The following is an 18,151-nucleotide window of genomic DNA, read 5'->3' as shown; positions in this document are numbered from 1 at the left end:
GGTTATATGTATTAAATATATATTATATATTTAATTATATAATATAATATTTATTTATATTATATATATATCAAAATTTTTTAAAAATATTATTTATATTTAAAATGTTTCTATTATTTTCATAAAAACCTTTTATTTAAAATTTTCAAAATTCGGATCCCAACAAATAACCCTTCTCTATGGGAAAGTCAAACTCAAGAATGAGTCAATGAGTAATATATATATAATCCCCGCCTGAACCCGACCCGTTTCCAGTATAGATATAGACGGACCTGGTATTGTCAAGGCAACTCGGTTACGTACAGATGGGTCCAACAATATGTAAAACCGAAAAGTGAAAACCAAAAGGAAACAGAAAAGGAATAGTTAGGTTATATTTGCCATTTCACTCAATGGGCATATTGATAATGGAGCAGTTAGGTTACTTACCCGTACTGTATTTATCAAAAGAAGGGTTACCCGTATTCTGCTTGACGACAGTTGAGAACCAATATCTACTGTTTTCTAACTGTGATATTTGAGGAGGGTGGCCCAGGCCCAACCCACTCAACAGACGAGGGAAGAAGCAAGCAACTTCCAGGAAGCTTCCTCCTCGATTATAATGCCCTGCCAGACACCAGCTTCTTTCTGACATTATTTGTCTTTTGTTTCAATCAAATTTTCTCTTTTTTGGCATTATGTGCGATATAACACACTGATTGAGACTTTTCTTTTTCTTTGTAAGCTATTTATCAAAGTACAAAAGAAGACATGAGATATGAATCGTAACTAGGTGTGAGGGGTTTAGAATTCAAAATGTAAGTTTTATTTACATTGGCCCTTCTGGCTACATCATGAGCAGGCCCCACATCATTTCTGTTATATACAAAATTTTCACATGTAAAACAAAGGGAAGAAGAGATTTGATGTGCTCTGATCAAGGTATGTTCGTTCCCTCTGATGCTTCCGACTATTTCATTAATCTTTTGTAGTATTGGTGTAATAGTGTGTCATTAAATATTTCGGAACACTAATTTAAATATTTATAATTTTTATCATTTCTCAAACAGCTGTTAACGTAGTAAATGGGTGAGAATGGGTTATATCTATAAGGAAGCGAGGAAAAAATTAATATACACTCAAATCCGAACAAGAGAACACAAGAGGGAAGTGTAGAAATATAAAAATTAATTAATTAAATTGAGAAAAATATAGAATTCGAACAGTAGTAAAAGTTAAAAGTATAGAAACATAAATAAATACATAAATAAATAAACAAAAGAAACGAAATAAAAATCTATAATCCAATCAGAGGTAGCAGTCTCCAGATCTTTCCTTTGACCCTCGAACTTCTCAAGATCAGCCTTCCGTCTTACCTGGGGGCAGAATCCAACCCTTTCTCAGGAGCCTTTAAGTCCTTTTTATAGTGAAGGGTGGATACAATTGGGATTAGAGAGAAAGAGGGGGGCGGCAGTTAGATTTTAGCAAAAGATATGGGTGCCCTAGGGTTTCTAATGAAGGGTTATGATGGTTTTGGGTTGATCCTAAGGCTGAGAAGAGAAGGAGAGGGCACCCAATATTATGTAAGGCTGAGATTTAATGATTAAAGGCTGAATGGTGAATATTAGAAGTTAGGTGGCTCCTAGGGTTAGAATGCTAAAAAGAGAGTGCCCTATAATGGATGGTGGAGATTAGAATGGATGTAATGTGAGGATTTAGCAATTAGGGGCGGCTAGGGTTTGCTAAGAGTGAAAAGAATGGGTTAAAAGACGCCATAGGGTTTGCTAAGGCGTAGGGAGCATGCTAATATAGTAGGAGGGGCGCCAAACTGGGTTTAGCAGCTAGGAGGCACCCTCATGCTTTCAGTTTTTCACAAAAACACCCCCTCTCTTAGCTGGACTTCACGCCAGCTTCCCAAAATATGCATTTCAACCATGAAATTTTTCCAGTTTTCCCTAGAATTTACACAGAGACCCTTAGAAGCCACAACATTGCATTTAACTGGGAAAAGGGCACATCTTGACTATTCTAAGGCCAAAAATACCCCTAAATTGATGCCCTTAAGGCATCAAAATGCAGAGTTATCAAGTATCTCCTTTGCATCCAACAAAATGGTGGATTTGCTGATGCCGAGGAGAATAAGCCGTCTCAGGCCTCTAATGATTGCCCAGAGCTCAGCTTTTGGGGCGTTAGTGGCAGTGCACTACTGTCCTTCTGCAAAACAAACATCGTGTGTGTAAGACAATATATATAAACCTATGGAGGCTGAGCTAGTTGTTGAGTTCTAAGAGCCATCAACTATTGCTAATGAATGGGACTTGAGATATGAATTTTCATCGATTATTAAGAGGACAGTGTGATGCTAAAGAATAAAGAATAGAAATACATAAGAGTATATAATTATTTTATATTTTAAATTTTAAATAATTTATAACTATTTATATTTTATATATTACTTTTAATAATTTTTTATTTTATAAAAACAATAATAATTAACTTCAGCTAGATTGTTCATCAAATTGATGAAATCGACCAACCCTATCAACTTGACCCAAATTGGTCAGTTTTTTAGTATTTCTAATTGTCTTTTGGTTCAATAATTTTCTAATTCGACCAAGCTGGATTGATTTCACTTTAGTCATTTGTAAACCGGCCAAAATCAAACGACATGACTACAGATATATATTAATATTTTATATTTTAAATATAATTTTTTAATACAGGAAAGTAGGAAAATTCCCATATTTCTTAGTCTAAAATATTTTACACAACAAATTTAATTTTTAAATTTGTTTTTAATAATGCCACTATAATTTTTTAAGTTTAAATTTATTTTTTTAAGTTTAAATCTTTTGAACCAACTAACCAAACTGAAAATCGATCCAAACTGGTACAACCTGAGTGGGCCGGCTTTCACAAATGGTCTGTTGGTTTCGAATGACCAACTCCCTAACTTGACCAGGTCGATTTGGTTGGCCAAATAGCCTACAATCAAACCGAACCAACCCGTGAACACTCCTAATTTCAACCAAATTAATAGTCTAATCTCTAATAATTATTAATCAATAAATTAATAGTCTAATCTCTAATAAATTTATACATAATTATTGAAAATATATTTATCACAAAAACAATAAATAATTACTAAAATGCAATAAATACTAATTTTAGTATATATAGTTATATGATAAATATGGATAAAGAGTTTAAATTTATTATTAATAAATATTAATTTTTTGAAAGTTATTCTCTCAAATTATTAATTATTGTAAGTGAAATTAGTTATTTATAATATTACTTAGTTATTTAAATAATATAATTATTTAAAATTTAAATTATTAATTATTTAATGAAGTTAATAATCTATGAAATTATAATTTATTCTATTATTACATAATTTCATTATAAATTTTGTAAAATATGAATTTATTATTAATTTCAATATTATGTTATAATTATTTCTCTAGTTTTAAGAAATTTTTAAATTTATTACCTAATTTCGTCATTTTAACTATTTAAAATCTAGTTATGTTAAATATTTTGTTATTAAACTATTTACTTATTTAATTATTTAAATAATATGTAAAATATTTAAATTTGTTGTCATTTTAAAACTATTACGTAATATTAAATATATTGTTATATAATTATTTATTTATTTTTAATATTGTTGTATTTAAGATATTTAGTCATTGAATTATTTAAATAATATCTTATTTTTTAATCTTAAATTTGTATTATTTGAATAATATTTAAATTGAATAATCCAGAAAATCATAATTTTTATTATTAGCACATAATTTTGTCAAAAATTTTGTAAAAATATAAAATTATTAATAATATGAATGTTATTAAATCTATTAGAATTATTTTTTTCTTTTTAATAAATACTTTAAAGTTATTATATAATTTTGTTAGAATAATTAAATAATTCTTAAAATTTTTAATCCAAAAATAAAATGTGGTGAAGAGGATAAATAGGAATTAGAGATAATTTAGGAGATAAATAGGAGTTAGAGATAATTTAGAAGATAAATATGAATTAGAAATAATTTTAGAGAAAGTGGGGGTAGAGAGAGATTTTAGGTAATTTTTATGGGAAGGAAAGCATATCATTACTTGCTTCAAAAAATGGCATGGAATTAAAACAATAAAAAGTTCAAAAGAAGGAGAATATATATATATATATATATATATATATATATATATATATATATATATATATTTATATATATATTTATTTATATACATATGTGTGTGTGTGTGTGTGTGTATATATATATATTATATAGATAGATAGATAGATAGAGAGAGATTTTTTAATTCAAAATTCCTTTAGATAGATATGGATAAAAAGTGGAGGAGAGGATAATTCTTGGATTCCACATTATCTATTTCTATTAATTATCATATTTTTTGTTATGAATTTATTATAAAAAAAAGTATCCAATAGTTTAACAATAATTTGATTATTAATGGTACTTCATTTTTTGTAATATTTTGGATAATTTTTGGTAATTAAGACAATTTTTGTTAGTTTTTGGTAATTTTATGCTATTTCCATTAATTTTTGAAAATTACCATATTTTCATAAATATTACTAATTATTTACTTTAAAAAATAATTATTTATTAAGGTTATAAATGGTGAAAGGGACCATAAGTTATTCAAAATAATAATTAAAAATTATTATTAAGGTTTTAATAATTAAAAACAAAACTATAAATTATTAAGGTAACTGCGTGTAATTATTTATTTTAAATAACAAAACTATACTATTCAAAATAGTATTTAAAAACAAATAATAAAATTATTAATATTTGGTAACCACGTGTGTGTAACATGGTAAATCGGACAACCGTGTATAACACAGTAATTAAAACAAGGGTAAAATATAAAACCTCCCCTGAAGTTTCTAACCATCATAAAATCCTCCCCTATTGTTTCATTTTAACAAATACCTCCCTTCAACAAAAACCTCCCTTCCATCACTATTTCAGACGGAAAACGTTAGATTGATGCACCAATTTTTTTCCAAATATCCATTCTACCCTTTTATAAATTATTTTACATACAAAATTAATGAAATAATTCCATTTTAACTCAACAAAAAAAATATCTCAATAACTTTGTATGTAAAATTACTGAAATTATCATTAAAAGAGGTTTTTGTTGAGCTAAAATGGGGTTATTTTAGTAATTTTTTATGTAAAATAATTTATAAAAGGGTAGAATGGGTATTTGGAAAAGAACTGGTGCATCAATCTAACGTTTTTCGTCTAGGACAGTGATGGAAGGGTGGTTTTTGTTGACTTTCTCAAAAATTCAGGGGAGGTATTTGTTAAAATAAAACTTTAGGGGAGATTTTTATGATTGTCAGAAACTTCACGGAAGGTTTTTATATTTTACCCTTAAAACAAATTGGTCGGAAACGGGTCAATATTGATTCGTACTTGTTATAGAAAATGGGTCACATTGACCTATTTATATTCATCTACTTTGCCCGATTAGTAAAAACGAACTTTTTTACGGCATAAGATTTTCTTGTTTTTTGGGTTTTCTTTTAAAAGTTTTTTTCTTACTAATCACACCTGTAGTGTTCACACCATAGATTCAATTCAAATTAACAATGCCTCTTTTTAGTCCAAAAGAAGAAAGGAGATGGGGAAGTGGTTTTACCTATAGAAGAAGCTATGGTGTGAAGAAGAACAAAAGAAGAAAAATTGCGAAATAGAGCGAAGAAAAATAGAGAACAGAACTGATCTAGAGGTGTTGATTATGAGAACAGGATAAGATAAACAATGAGAAGTGTTTCCGTGCGGTTTGGCCGGGGGCAACAAGGTAAATTTACTCTTTAAGTTTCGAACGTTATCCAAGGACCCCGAGGCTTCAGAAGAGGTTGACCGAAGTCGAGGACAGCAAACCAAGGCGAGGACTACTGGCCAAGGCAAGGTCCCTGGTGGCCTATGGTACTGCAAGACAGAGAGTGTCAGAGGCTTCGGGATGGATACCCGAGGCGGAGGCTCCGAAGCTCAAGTTAGTACGAGGTGTGAAGCTGGAGAGAATGCGAGAGTGCTCCTGGAGAAAGTCCTCAGATGCACTAGATCTCCCAGAATTAATGCTAGGTAGATAATGTACGTGTTGGAAGTAAATGAGTGAGTAAATGTTGGGGTTACTCCATCCCAGCCCCTTTTCAGGGGCAGTTACCTCTCATTTATACTCGAGCGTGCTGGTGGTAGGTAGAGATGAACGCCTCAGATGAGAGTCATACGAGGTTAGGCTGCAGGCCCTAGCGGTACGCCAGATAGTTAAGTGATTGGCTCTGTACAAAGGCAGCAAGGCTCTCGCCTACTGTGGCTGACGTTAGTAGGCGTTAGTGGGTTGGGCCCTCTATCCCAATGTGGGTTGGGCCCTCTAGCCCTATGTGGGTTGGGCCAAGCTAACCCACCTTACTTGCCCCCCACTCCCGAGACCAATGTGAGGCCTCGGTTTCTTCCCGTAATAAGGGTGGTCGTCGAAGTGAGGCTTCGGCTTCGGTCATTGGGAGTCGCGGTCGTAATGCCTTCAGAATTGTCAGCCGAGGGGTGCCCTACAATGGTGTCATCTTCGCTTTTCGCGTCGTCACTCTTTGGTTCGGAAGTGCGAGCGATGCAGATGCCTTGGCTTGGCGAGGGGTGTCCTGTATCCCACACGGGCAGGTCACCCTAGCAGGGCTACTATGTAGGGGACGGCCGCCCTAGGAATCCTGTGTTTACCGGGTTGAATGGTCCGTCCAATGCTCCGCTGCGAGTGGGTCTTTCGGTTCGCTCGACGGGTTATTACGGGCGGTCTTTGCGGCTCACCCGGTGCCATTTTGCCTTCCTAGGGGCAATTGAACACCTTGAAGAGAAGAGAATAGAAGAAGGGCTAGGTGCAAGGAGGAGAAGAAGAAGGGCTGAAGGAGTTCAAGTTAAGCTAGCAAGAAGAGAAGGTGAGTTCGAAATTGGGGGTTTTTGATTCAGAGATCTATTGTAACAATTCCATTCTAGTTTCATTTTCCTTTGATTCGAATTCAGCTTCCTTGTTGTAATTTTTTTTTTCTTCCTCTTCCATTCTTTCTTGATGCAATTAAGTTTGTAAAATTTCAGATCAGCAATCAATTTCTTTTTGATTCATTCGAATGAGTGTGAATTCAGCCAATTAAACTTTCAAAACTCAGATCTGAATTCTCAAATCTGAGATTGCAAGATCTGAATTGCTTGAAAGAGAATTCAGATTTGCAATTTTTCAGATTGACCGAATAGATCTAAGCTTGGAATTCTTAGAGTGCTTGAGAAAGACTCTAGGAATTCAGATCTACTATTCAAGAACTGAATAGGATGCAAGGTTAGAAATAACTTGCACAATTCAGTTGGTGATCAATTCAGATTTGAATTGATGCATTAAAAGTGTTTGAATAAATGCATGCATGGGATTAGATCCTTGATAGAGATATGGGGATCATCACTAATGCATAGGATGAACATGCACTCGAAAGAGGTTGTTCATGACCTTGGGGTTTCACCAAACCAAGGTCAAATCACAATCTATTCGAATGATTCAATTTGATTGACTGCTGAATTATGAGATTAACATTAACTGCTTACTCTTCTAACCTAAATTGAAGGCAATTGGACCAATAATTTAGATAGATTTTTGTTTCAATTTTTTAGATTTTGAATAAAGTTTTGATTTATTTTTTATCAGATAAGAAATGCCCAATTTAGTATTGGTAATTGTTTCCTAAATCCTTGTGGGAACAATACTTCACTCACTACTTTATTACTTGAACGGCTAGTGCACTTGCTAATGTCACAATGAGCGCTAGGAGGTACGATGAGACTGGTTCACAGGAGCGGGGGACTCCCGCGTCCGTTGGATCTGCGTCAATCTGAACCATTGCTTTGAGTGTCATTTCGTTTTCTGAGGGCCTACTCTAGGGGGCTCCCGTGTCTGTTGGATCTGTGCCGATCTGAACCATTGCCTTGGGCGCCATTTCGTCTTCCGAGGACCTGCGCTAGGTGGCACATTGCAGTTGGATGGCGGGAGCAGATTAGTTTCAGTCGTCAGATTTGGAGAAATCTTGGCCATTCATTTTCCTTTAAATAGGGGCCCTAGCGGCGCCTTTCTTCTCCATTTGGACTTAAACGCCCTTGCTCTCAAGTGAATGCAACTCCCTAACTCCCATGTCTCCATAACTCCTTTGCCCCTTTGTTTCTTCGGGACACTCCATTCTTTTTAGGTAATCTCACGATGTCGTTTTCAGACTCTGGTCCCGAGTGCCATGAACTCCCAAACATCTCGAGAGGGAGCTCTCCTGCAACCCCGTCTCCCTTATCTTCTCTAGGTTCCTTAGTTGTAGTCCCTCATTGATGGGAGGTGGTCATTTTGAGGGAGAGGCTAACCTCGGGGGGTGCCGAAGGCAGTCGCCAGGGATGTGACTCTCCTCATGAAAGCGCCGCTTCAGCATCGCCAAGGGAGCTTGAGGGATCTCCTCTCTCCGAGGGTGATGCCACAGAACTCGTCGGACCAATAGGGGGAGTGCTTCCCGAAGGGTGGTTGATGCTGGCGTTCCACGTTCGGAGTTTGACAGCTCCTTCGACGTGTGCCAGGTCAAATCCCTGGCGAAGAGGTTCCATATACCTCAGTCCTATAGCCTGAGGGTCCCCGACGTGGGAGATAGGCCGTGGACCCCCGAGGAGGGGGAAATTTGCATCTACCAGCATTTTTTAGAGTCTGGCCTTAGGTTTACCCTCCCAACCTTGATTTTTGAGTTGCTGGCGTTGTATGGCATTACCATTAGCCAGCTCATACCTAATGCCCTCCGGACCATCGTGGCTATGATGGTGTCGGTTCGCGCCATGTTCATGCCGAGGAAGCATGCTTCCGAGGCTGACATGTACTACTTCCACCCGAGGAGAGGGAAGCCAGTGCACAACCCCTCTTCCGTTCGCAGGTGGAAGGACAAGTTTTTCTACGTCTCCTGCCTCGGGGGCTGGCGCTTTAGGTCCGACTGGGGGGAAGCCCGTGCCGTCGTCAAGAGATGTCCCCCACTGCTCCGTGACAAAGAGGCTGCCGCAGTATCTCATCTACTTGTGATGGGGACATTCCAGACGAAGCTATTGGTGGAGGAGGTCCCCCTAGTCTTCGCTGGGATTAGCCCAGCCCCCTCGGTAGGAGAGGTTTTGTAGTTAGTGTGTCTTCCATGTTCGGAGGTGAGGAGGTGATGAGGTGAAATGAAGATGAACTTTACTTCATTCATTCATTACTTTAATCAAGAAGTTACATTCATCTGTAGTACATTTGGAGGTTCTCCGAGTTCCACGTCCGAAAGACAGTTCTTCCATCTAAGTTTTCCAATCGAGATGTGCTAGGGCCGAGAGCCTGCTTGATTCGGTAGGGGCCTTCCCAGTTAGGGCCCAACTTCCCTACTCCAGGTTCGGGAACCATGACCTTCCTAAGGACAAGGTCTCCCTCTCTGTAGTGTTTTTCTTTCACTATGGAGTTGTAGTAGCGGGCCACTCGCTGCTAATAGGCGGTCATCCTTATCTATGCTTGCTCTCGGGCTTCTTCCAGCAGGTCTAAATTTTCTCTGAACGCCTTTTCATTCCCGTCCTCGGTATACCCTTGGACCTGAAGTGTTGGTTAGCCAATCTCCACTGGGATCACTGCTTCCGTGTCGTTGGTCAGGCCGAATGGAGTTTCTCCCGTCGCTATCCGAGGTGTGGTTTGGTATGCTTAGAGGACATTGGGTAGTTTGTCAGCCCATAGGCCTTTAGCTCTATCCAGCCTGGTCTTTAGCCCGTCCAAGATGGTCCTGTTTGTGACATAGGCCAGGTCGTTCATCTGGGGGTACCCCACCGAGGTGTACTATTGCCTAATGCCAAGGGAGGTGCACCATTCTCGGAATTTAGCATCATCGAATTGCTTTCCATTGTCCGTGACCAGGATGTCGGGGAGGCCGAAGCGACAAACGATGTTCTTCCAAAAGAATATCTGAATTGCCCACGCCGTGATAGTGGCCAGGGGTTCCGCTTCCACCCATTTAGTAAAGTAATCCACAGCAACGACGAGGCACTTCCTACCTCCCGTAGCCTGAGGGAAGGGGTCAAGGAAATCCATCCCCCACTTGGCGAAGGCCCAGGGGCTGCTGAGGGCCAAGAGGGTGGTTGGTGGTTGATGGAAAAGGTTGGCATGTCTCTGACACTGATCACATTTCCGCACCAGTTCGGCCGCATCCTTGTGAAGTGTTGGCCCGAAGTACCCTTGCCTTAAAGTTTTCTGGGCTAGGGTCCAGTCGCCGAGGTGATTGCCGTAGATGCCTTCGTGAATTTCCTGGAGCACATTCTCACCCTCTTCCCTACGGAGGCATTGGAGGTAAGGCAAGGTGAAGGACCTCCTATACAACTTTCCTTCTAGCAAAGTGTAGTGTGCTGACTGTCGTTGGAGTTTCCAGGCTTCGTTCCTGTCATCGGGTAGCCTTTCTGTTAGTAGGAAGTCGATGATAGGATCCATCCAAGACGGTTCGACTTCCACGGGTAGGATTTGGATCTCCTTTATGGAGGGCCGGGCTAGTCTTTCCATGTGCACAGTGCGGCCGAGGGCCACATCTGAGGTGCTCGCCAATTTGGAGAGGGCATCGCTCGGGAGTTCTCGTCTCGCAGGACTTGCTGCAAAGAGAAGCGTTGGAACTGGTGGGCTAGCTCTTGAACTTTGGCGAGGTACTTAGCCATGCTTTGTTCTCTAGCCTCGTACTTACTGTTGACTTGGTTCACCACCAGCTGTGAGTCGCTGAGGACTTCGACGTGCTTGGAGCCGAGGTCTTGGGTGAGCTGCAACCCCGCTAGGAGGGCTTCGTACTCGGCTTCATTGTTGGATGCGGGGAACTCAAATCTCAGTGCATACTCTATGACAACATTGTTGGGAGTGAGGAGAATGAGGCCCACTCCACTTCCTTTGGCGTTGGATGAACCATTAACAAAAAGTATCCACGCGGGGGGGACCTCCTCGGCCGGTCGTGCTTCTTCTAGCTCTTCTTCGCGAGGCTGGCCGAGGGGCCTGCTGAAAGTGCTTTCTACTATGAAGTCAGCTAAGGCTTGCGATTTGATCGTGGGCCTCGACTGGTACTGTATGTCAAACTCTGACAATTCTATTGCCTACTTAATCAGGCATTTCGAAGTCTCTGGCTTGGCGAAGACAGCCCTAAGGGGCTAATTTGTTAGGACTACTTTGGAGTGGGCTTGGAAATATAGCCTGAGCTTTCTGGCTGAGATGGTGAGGGCATAAGCTAGCTTTTCCACTTCGGGGTACTGGGTCTCAGCGCCACTGAGGACCTTGCTGACATAGTATATTGGTCTCTGAACTCCATCATCTTTCACCAGGACCAAGCTGACGGCCTCGTCCCCGAATGATAGGTACAAATACAGGATTTCTTCTGACACTGGCCGAGCGAGGAGCGGGAGTGAGGCGAGGTACAGTTTAAGCTCGTCGAAAGCATGCTGGCATTCCTCCGTCCACTGGAAATCTTTCAGCTTCTTGATGACGTAGAAGGAGGGAAGGCAGCGGTCTGCCAATTTCGACATGAAGCGGTTGTGGGTGGCTATTCTGCCGGTGAGCCTCTGAATCTCCTTCACTAAACGAGGGGGTGCCATGTCTAGTATGGCCTGTACCTTGCTTGAGTTGGCCTCGATGCCCCTTTGAGTGACGACAAAGCCTAAGTATTTCCCTGAGGTAACCCCGAAGGCACACTTGCTCGGGTTGAGCTTCATGTTGAACTTACGCAAAGTATCAAAGGTCTCGACCAAGTCTGAGGTATGTGCTTTGACCTTCAGGCTCTTCACCACCATGTCGTCTACGTAAGCTATGACGTTCCTCCCATCTGATTCTTGAAAATCTTATTGACAAGGCGCTAGTAAGTGGCCCCTGCATTCTTGAGGCCGAACGACATCACTTTGTAGCAATACGTGTCGTGCTCAGTGATGAAAGATGTCTTCTCCTCGTCGTCGGGGTGAATCTAGATCTGGTTATACCTGGAGAAGGCATCCATGAAGCTGAGTAGTTCATACCCTACAGTGGCACCGACGAGGTGGTCTATCCTCGGCAAAGGAAAACTGTCTTTCAGGCAGGCTCGGTTAAGGTCTGTGAAGTCAATACAGATCCGCCATTTCCCATTAGCTTTCCTTACCAAAACCACATTAGACAACCAGTTAGGGTAATGTACCTCACGGATGAAGTCGGCGTCGAGTATCTTGTCAACTTCCTCTCCTATAGCCTTCCATCATTTCGGTGCAAAGTTCATCTTCTTTTGCCGAACTGACTTAGAGCTCGGGTCCACGCTCAGCCTGTGAGTAATGACCGAAGGGTCAATTCCGGGCATGTCAACGGCGGACCAAGCAAAGATGTCGGCGTTAGTTCTGAGGAAACTCACCAGTTCAGTTAGGTGTTCCGGGGGGAGGTTGGACCCGATGCAGACTGTCCTCTTCGGGGCTGACTCATCCAGGGGAACCGAGATGAAGTCCTCGACTGGTTAGCCTCAGAGGAGCTTCAGTTGGCTGGAGCCTCACTAGCACGAGCTTCATTCTCTCATAGGTGTCATAGAAAATGATGTTAGTTGACAATTGCTATCCACTATGATCTTCTTCACCATAAAATTGGAGATGATGGCTGCAACCACGAGGGCATCGTCGTGGGGGACAGTAACCCCCTCTAGATCCTCGTCAGTGAAGACGAGGGCATGTGAACCTCTCAGCCTTTTCAGGGTGTTCGGGTATTTCTACTTCTTCGAGCCAGGCTCCTAGATAAAGAGTTGTCTGGCGTAGGCTTTTCGAGCCGAAGTCGAGGCTTCACCCGAGGCCATACCCCAGGCAATGACGTTGATGACACCTGCCACTTGCTGGTGGTGCTACTGCTGCTGTTGTTGGGATGACAAGGTGCCGGCCTCTCCTCTGATGAACTGCTTGAGGTGTCCTCGAAAAATGAGGGACTCTATTTCATTCTTTAGATCATGGTAGTCCTCGGTGTCATGTTCGGTGCCACGGTGGTACTTATAGTACTTCATAGGGTTCCCCCTCTTGGGGTTCCGCTTCAACTTCGTTGGCCACTTCACGAACTTCTCTTCCCCTATATGCATCAGAATCTGGGTGCGGGTGGAGTTAAGTAGCCTGTAGTCCCTGTAGGCCAGAGTGGTGGGCTTCTTGTTGTCTTTGCCGCCATTGTTGCCAGGGTGGTGCTGGTTTCCACTTTTCCTCTTCTTCTTCGGGGGGCCGTCGTGGCACTCGGCTGCGCTTGCTTGGTTGTCTCCAGCCGAAGCCTCTTCGGCTACGATGTATTTCTGGGCCTTCTTGAGGAATTCGAGTTTGGTCTTCGACGGAATCTTGGCAACCGAGCACTTGAGAGTCGAGCCGGGGTGGAGTCCGTTGATGGCCGCATGCATGGAGACCATAGGGTCGAGGTCTCGAAGTTCGAGCTCTTCTTTCTTGAAGCAGTCGATGTAAGACCGCAAGCTTTCACTCGGCTGCTGTTTGAGTGACATCAGAGAGACTACTTTCTTCTGGCATCACTTGCTACTGATGAAGCGGGCAAGGAACAGGGTTGTAAATTGCTCCCATGATCTGATTGATTGAGGAGGAAGACTGGAGAACCAATGGCAAACATCTCCCCAGAAGGTAGCCTAGAAGGTCCGGCACGTCATGGTATTAGAATAGTTGTACAGTATCATGAGCACTCTGAAACCCTCCAGGTGGTCATCGATGTCCGTGCTTCCGTCGTACGTCTCCAGTGTGGGAGCTTGAAGTGTGGGGGGAGAGGCTCCGAGATGATTTCCTGGGTGAATGCGCCCATGCGACCGGCGGAGCTGCCGTGACTGGTTGAGGTTTCGGCTCGATTCTCCTTAACTTGGCGGATTTTGTCCTTGACAGCTCCAATCTCGGTTCGCAACTCGACGATCCCTGGGTTGGCACGGGCATGGGCCCTGCTCTTGTCTTCACGGACCCGATGGGTGTCGGCTCAGACTCCTGAATACTCCGAGGCAGGGTCATGTGCTCCTCTACGGGCGCAACGGTCATTCAGAATGTCCCTGAGATCTGAGACGGGAGGTGGAGTGGGATGGCGTCGGCTTTCGCCTCGACAGCGAACTCTAGGGCAGCCGAACTACCTGCCATCATCCTGGGGGACCTCCCTACGACGGCGGTGGTGCTACTCCGAAGATTGATGATTGTCTTCGGATTGAGCGGGCGCACTCTCCCTTCGGCTCGGAGGACAGACATTCCTTCGAGGTGAGTCCGGGAGGCGGTTATTACCCGATTCTGATGGTTCGGCCAGCGGATTACCATGACCGAGGGCAGGTATCTCGATGTTCTCACACTGACCCTATTCCTCTGACACCCCAACGGGGCGGTCGCCTTGAGAGGGACCTCCTGCTCGGGGGCAAACTTCTTCCATTCGTTGGTGAGGCTGTCCAAACGATCAAGAACGGCCTAAAACTGTTTGTAGGTAACCATGGCTTCCGAGCTTACAAGGATTTTGAATCTTAGAGTGTTATTATTGTTTATCCTGAAGTGGGGGTCATCTTAGCAACCACGATCCCATAGATGGCGCCAATTGTTGCCACCCTGTTTGGCCGAGGGCAACAAGGTAAATTTACTCTTCAAGTTTCGAACGTTATCCGAGGACCCCGAGGCTTCGGAAGAGGTTGACCGAAGTCGAGGACAACAAACCGAGGCAAGGACTATGGTAGCTGAGGACTACTGGCCAAGGTGAGGTCCCTGGTGGCCTGAGGTACTGCAAAACAGAGAGTGTTAGAGGCCTCGGGGTGGATACCCAAAGCAGAGGCTTCGACGCTCAAGTTAGTACGAGGTGTGAAGCTGGGGAGAATGCGGGAGTGCTCCTGGAGAAAGTCCTTGGATGCACTAGATCTCCCAGAATTAATGCTAGGCAGATAATGTACGTGCAGGAAGTAAATGAGTGAGTAAATGTTGGGGTTACTCCGTCCCAGCCCCTTTTCAGGGGCAATTACCTCTTATTTATACTCGAGCGTGCTGGTGGTAGGTAGAGATGAACACCTCGGATGAGAACCGTACGAGGTCGGGCTGCAGGCCCTGGCGGTATGCCAGATAGTTAAGTGATTGACTCCGTACGAAGGCAACAGGGCTCTCGCCTACTGTGACTGACGTTAGCAGGCGTTAGTGGGCCCTCTAGCCCTATGTGGGCTGGGCCAAGCTAACCCACATCGGGAAACTTTGATGAAAAAATTTCAGTGCTATCTTTTTCTAAAAATATTTCTACTAACATGAATTGTTTCATTTGTCTTATAATTTTATCGCGACAAACTTAAACTTTGGAAGCATTGAGTAGTAGATCATATAGATTAGGTTGTTTCCTTAGTTTTGACAATTTCTTAGGAGAAAGAAGAAATGAGCCACGGACCCAAAAAGTCGCTATGCATAAAGAAGACTAAGTTCATGGGTTAGGTAAAAACCTCCAACCCATTAGTTTCAATTACTAGCTCATATTGACCAATTTGGTTTGATTGGTTCTACTTAATTATGCAAATTTTAAAATAAAAAAGAGAAAACAAGGAAAATTTGCACAAAAAAGTAATTTTGTTCATTAGACAATAACCATAAAATAGGGAAAGATAACATAAAAAAATATATTAATTTTGTTAGTTAACGGAAAAACCAATAAAATGAGATTTGTTTGAATAAAATAGAAAATAGAAAATAGAAAATTAGAAACTGAATTTTTTTAATTAACTAATAAAATAAGAGAACTTTTCACTAAAATAACAGAAGTTTTTTGACATATAAACTATATATATATATTAAGAAAATATTAAAAATCAAAAGTAACAAAAAGGTAAAAATAAGGGAAGATTAAAAGTCAGGAACTTACTTTATACTTATTAATTAAAATAAATTAAGTAACTTAGTTTTATTAACTCAGTCTAAAATAAATAAAATTAATTTTGGAAAAAATTTAAATTTAAATAGTTAATAAAAAATTAACATAATAAAAGCAATAAAAAGGTTGTTAACAGAATTAAAAATCAGGAACTTACTTTATACTTATTAATTGAAATAAATTAAATAACTTATTTTTATTAACTTACTCTAAAATAAGTAAAATTAATATTGGAAAAAATTAAATTTTAAATAGTTAATAAAAAATTAACATAATAAAAGTAATAAAAATGTTGTTAACAGACTTAACAAAAAATATTTTATTAGTTAAAATTTATACAAAATAATGTAAACATAATTTAATTAATATCAATAAAAAAAGTTTATTTTGTAATTTAATTTAATAGAAAAAGTAAATTTCCCTCTTCCTGATAATCCCTTATAGATTTTTGTTTTGTTAATTTCGTAGATAATACATAACCTAAGATGGATAGGGTTCAGCTTGGCTCAATTACAAATGTCATAAGACTCCTGTCTAAATGTCACTTAATAAAGCATGTTCATCGCATTTAACAGTACTAAAATTAATAAAATGTAATTAAATATTAAAAGTCAAGATAAATAACAAAAAATTAACAGAAATTTATTTAACAATGCATAACCCAAAAATAGTTTGGATTGGACTTAGTACCACTTGATCCAATTGATATTGTCATAAGGCTCCTTTCGCAATTTCTTTTTACAACACGCATGCAATGCATGAGGCATGACTAGTTGCAAATATAGCTGAACTTGAGGATCCCAAATCAAATAAGCTGATAAATGTGTGGATGGTCAAAGGGATTGCACAAGTGTTGACCTCCTAATTTGGTTCTGATTATGCAGATACAAAAAAAAAAATCATTACATTCTGTTGGGAATTCGAATGGATTGGATCTGCTCCCCACAAAGCCCTCTCCACACCACTCGCATATAACATTGCAGCCACTCCAACCCCATGAATGACAACATACAAGTATAGAAGATGTTCCTGATGTATGATTGTAATGTGTTGTGCTCCTTACAACACAATGTAGCTTTATATTAAGAACATGCAAGTACAAAATATGTTCCCGATGTGTGACTACAATGTGTTGTGCTCCCCGCACCAACCCCACGATACATTGCAGCCACACATCAGGAACATCTTATGTACTTGTATGTTGTCATTCATGGGGAAATGTCATTCATGTGTTAATGTTGAGAAGTGCTCCATGGGGAGCAAATCTGAATTCATTTACTCCCAACCAAGGTTCAAAGTATCGATACATATCGTATTGGGAGTTTCCTGATATGCCCCTATAGAGGGTGTATCAGGGTTTTGACCGGTTAAGGGGGTGGACGGACCTTAAACCAGCCCCTCTGAACCAAATTTGAATAAAAACTAAAAAGTTAAAAAGAAAAGCTATTAATACTGCCCGATACAATTCTACTGGTGTATCGAGTGTATTGATATTTAGAACCTTGCTCCCAACAAAATGCCATTCCACATTCTCTATGTCTACACATTTCAGACATAATGGGTCCCAGTCTTATGGTGAGATGTGGTGATACATGATCACCAATAGAAAAACATATTTGAGCATGTGTATGCATTCCTTAATGATTTTCTACAAGCAAAAATTCTGCCTCACATAGCATCAAGCCGCATATTGGGAATATCTCCCATACATATATTTTAAATTCATGGGGAGATGTTCCACATGCTTCTAGAGTGTGTGCAGAGTTTTTGTTTGTCTGGAATTCCATCACTTCCTTGACTAGGTCTATAATTACTTGTAGTTAAGAATGGTAATTTCAATCCTACCTGATGTTTTTTTTTCTTGAAAAACAGATTTTAGGGCAAAGATAGGTTTTGGGACTTTACAACCCATACGCATACAAGTAGGGGATGGTATTTGATTAAACTTAACCCTCCTCGACCCGCTTATTGTTGGAAGGCATATGAACTTATGTATTAGGTGTTGAATTTAATAATATTTTGATCTTTTTGTGAAGGATAATTGGTGGTTTATGTATTTTTTACATGTTTTAATCACATCATTATAATTATAAATTTGATATTTGTTGGTCATTTTACATGTTTATTACTTATATATAACATGAAATAATAGGAAATTGGATGCAGGGTTCTGAACCCAACTTGCCCACTCTTAAACATGGGGAGAATAAGGTCGAGGGTTTTTGCATTTTTATGTTCCCACCATGGGTTTTGG

This window comes from Nelumbo nucifera, chromosome 6 (genome assembly GCF_055504915.1).
Source record: "Nelumbo nucifera cultivar China Antique chromosome 6, China Antique-T2T, whole genome shotgun sequence".
NCBI classification, from domain to species: domain Eukaryota; kingdom Viridiplantae; phylum Streptophyta; class Magnoliopsida; order Proteales; family Nelumbonaceae; genus Nelumbo; species Nelumbo nucifera.
Note: the sequence above shows the minus strand (reverse complement) of the source record.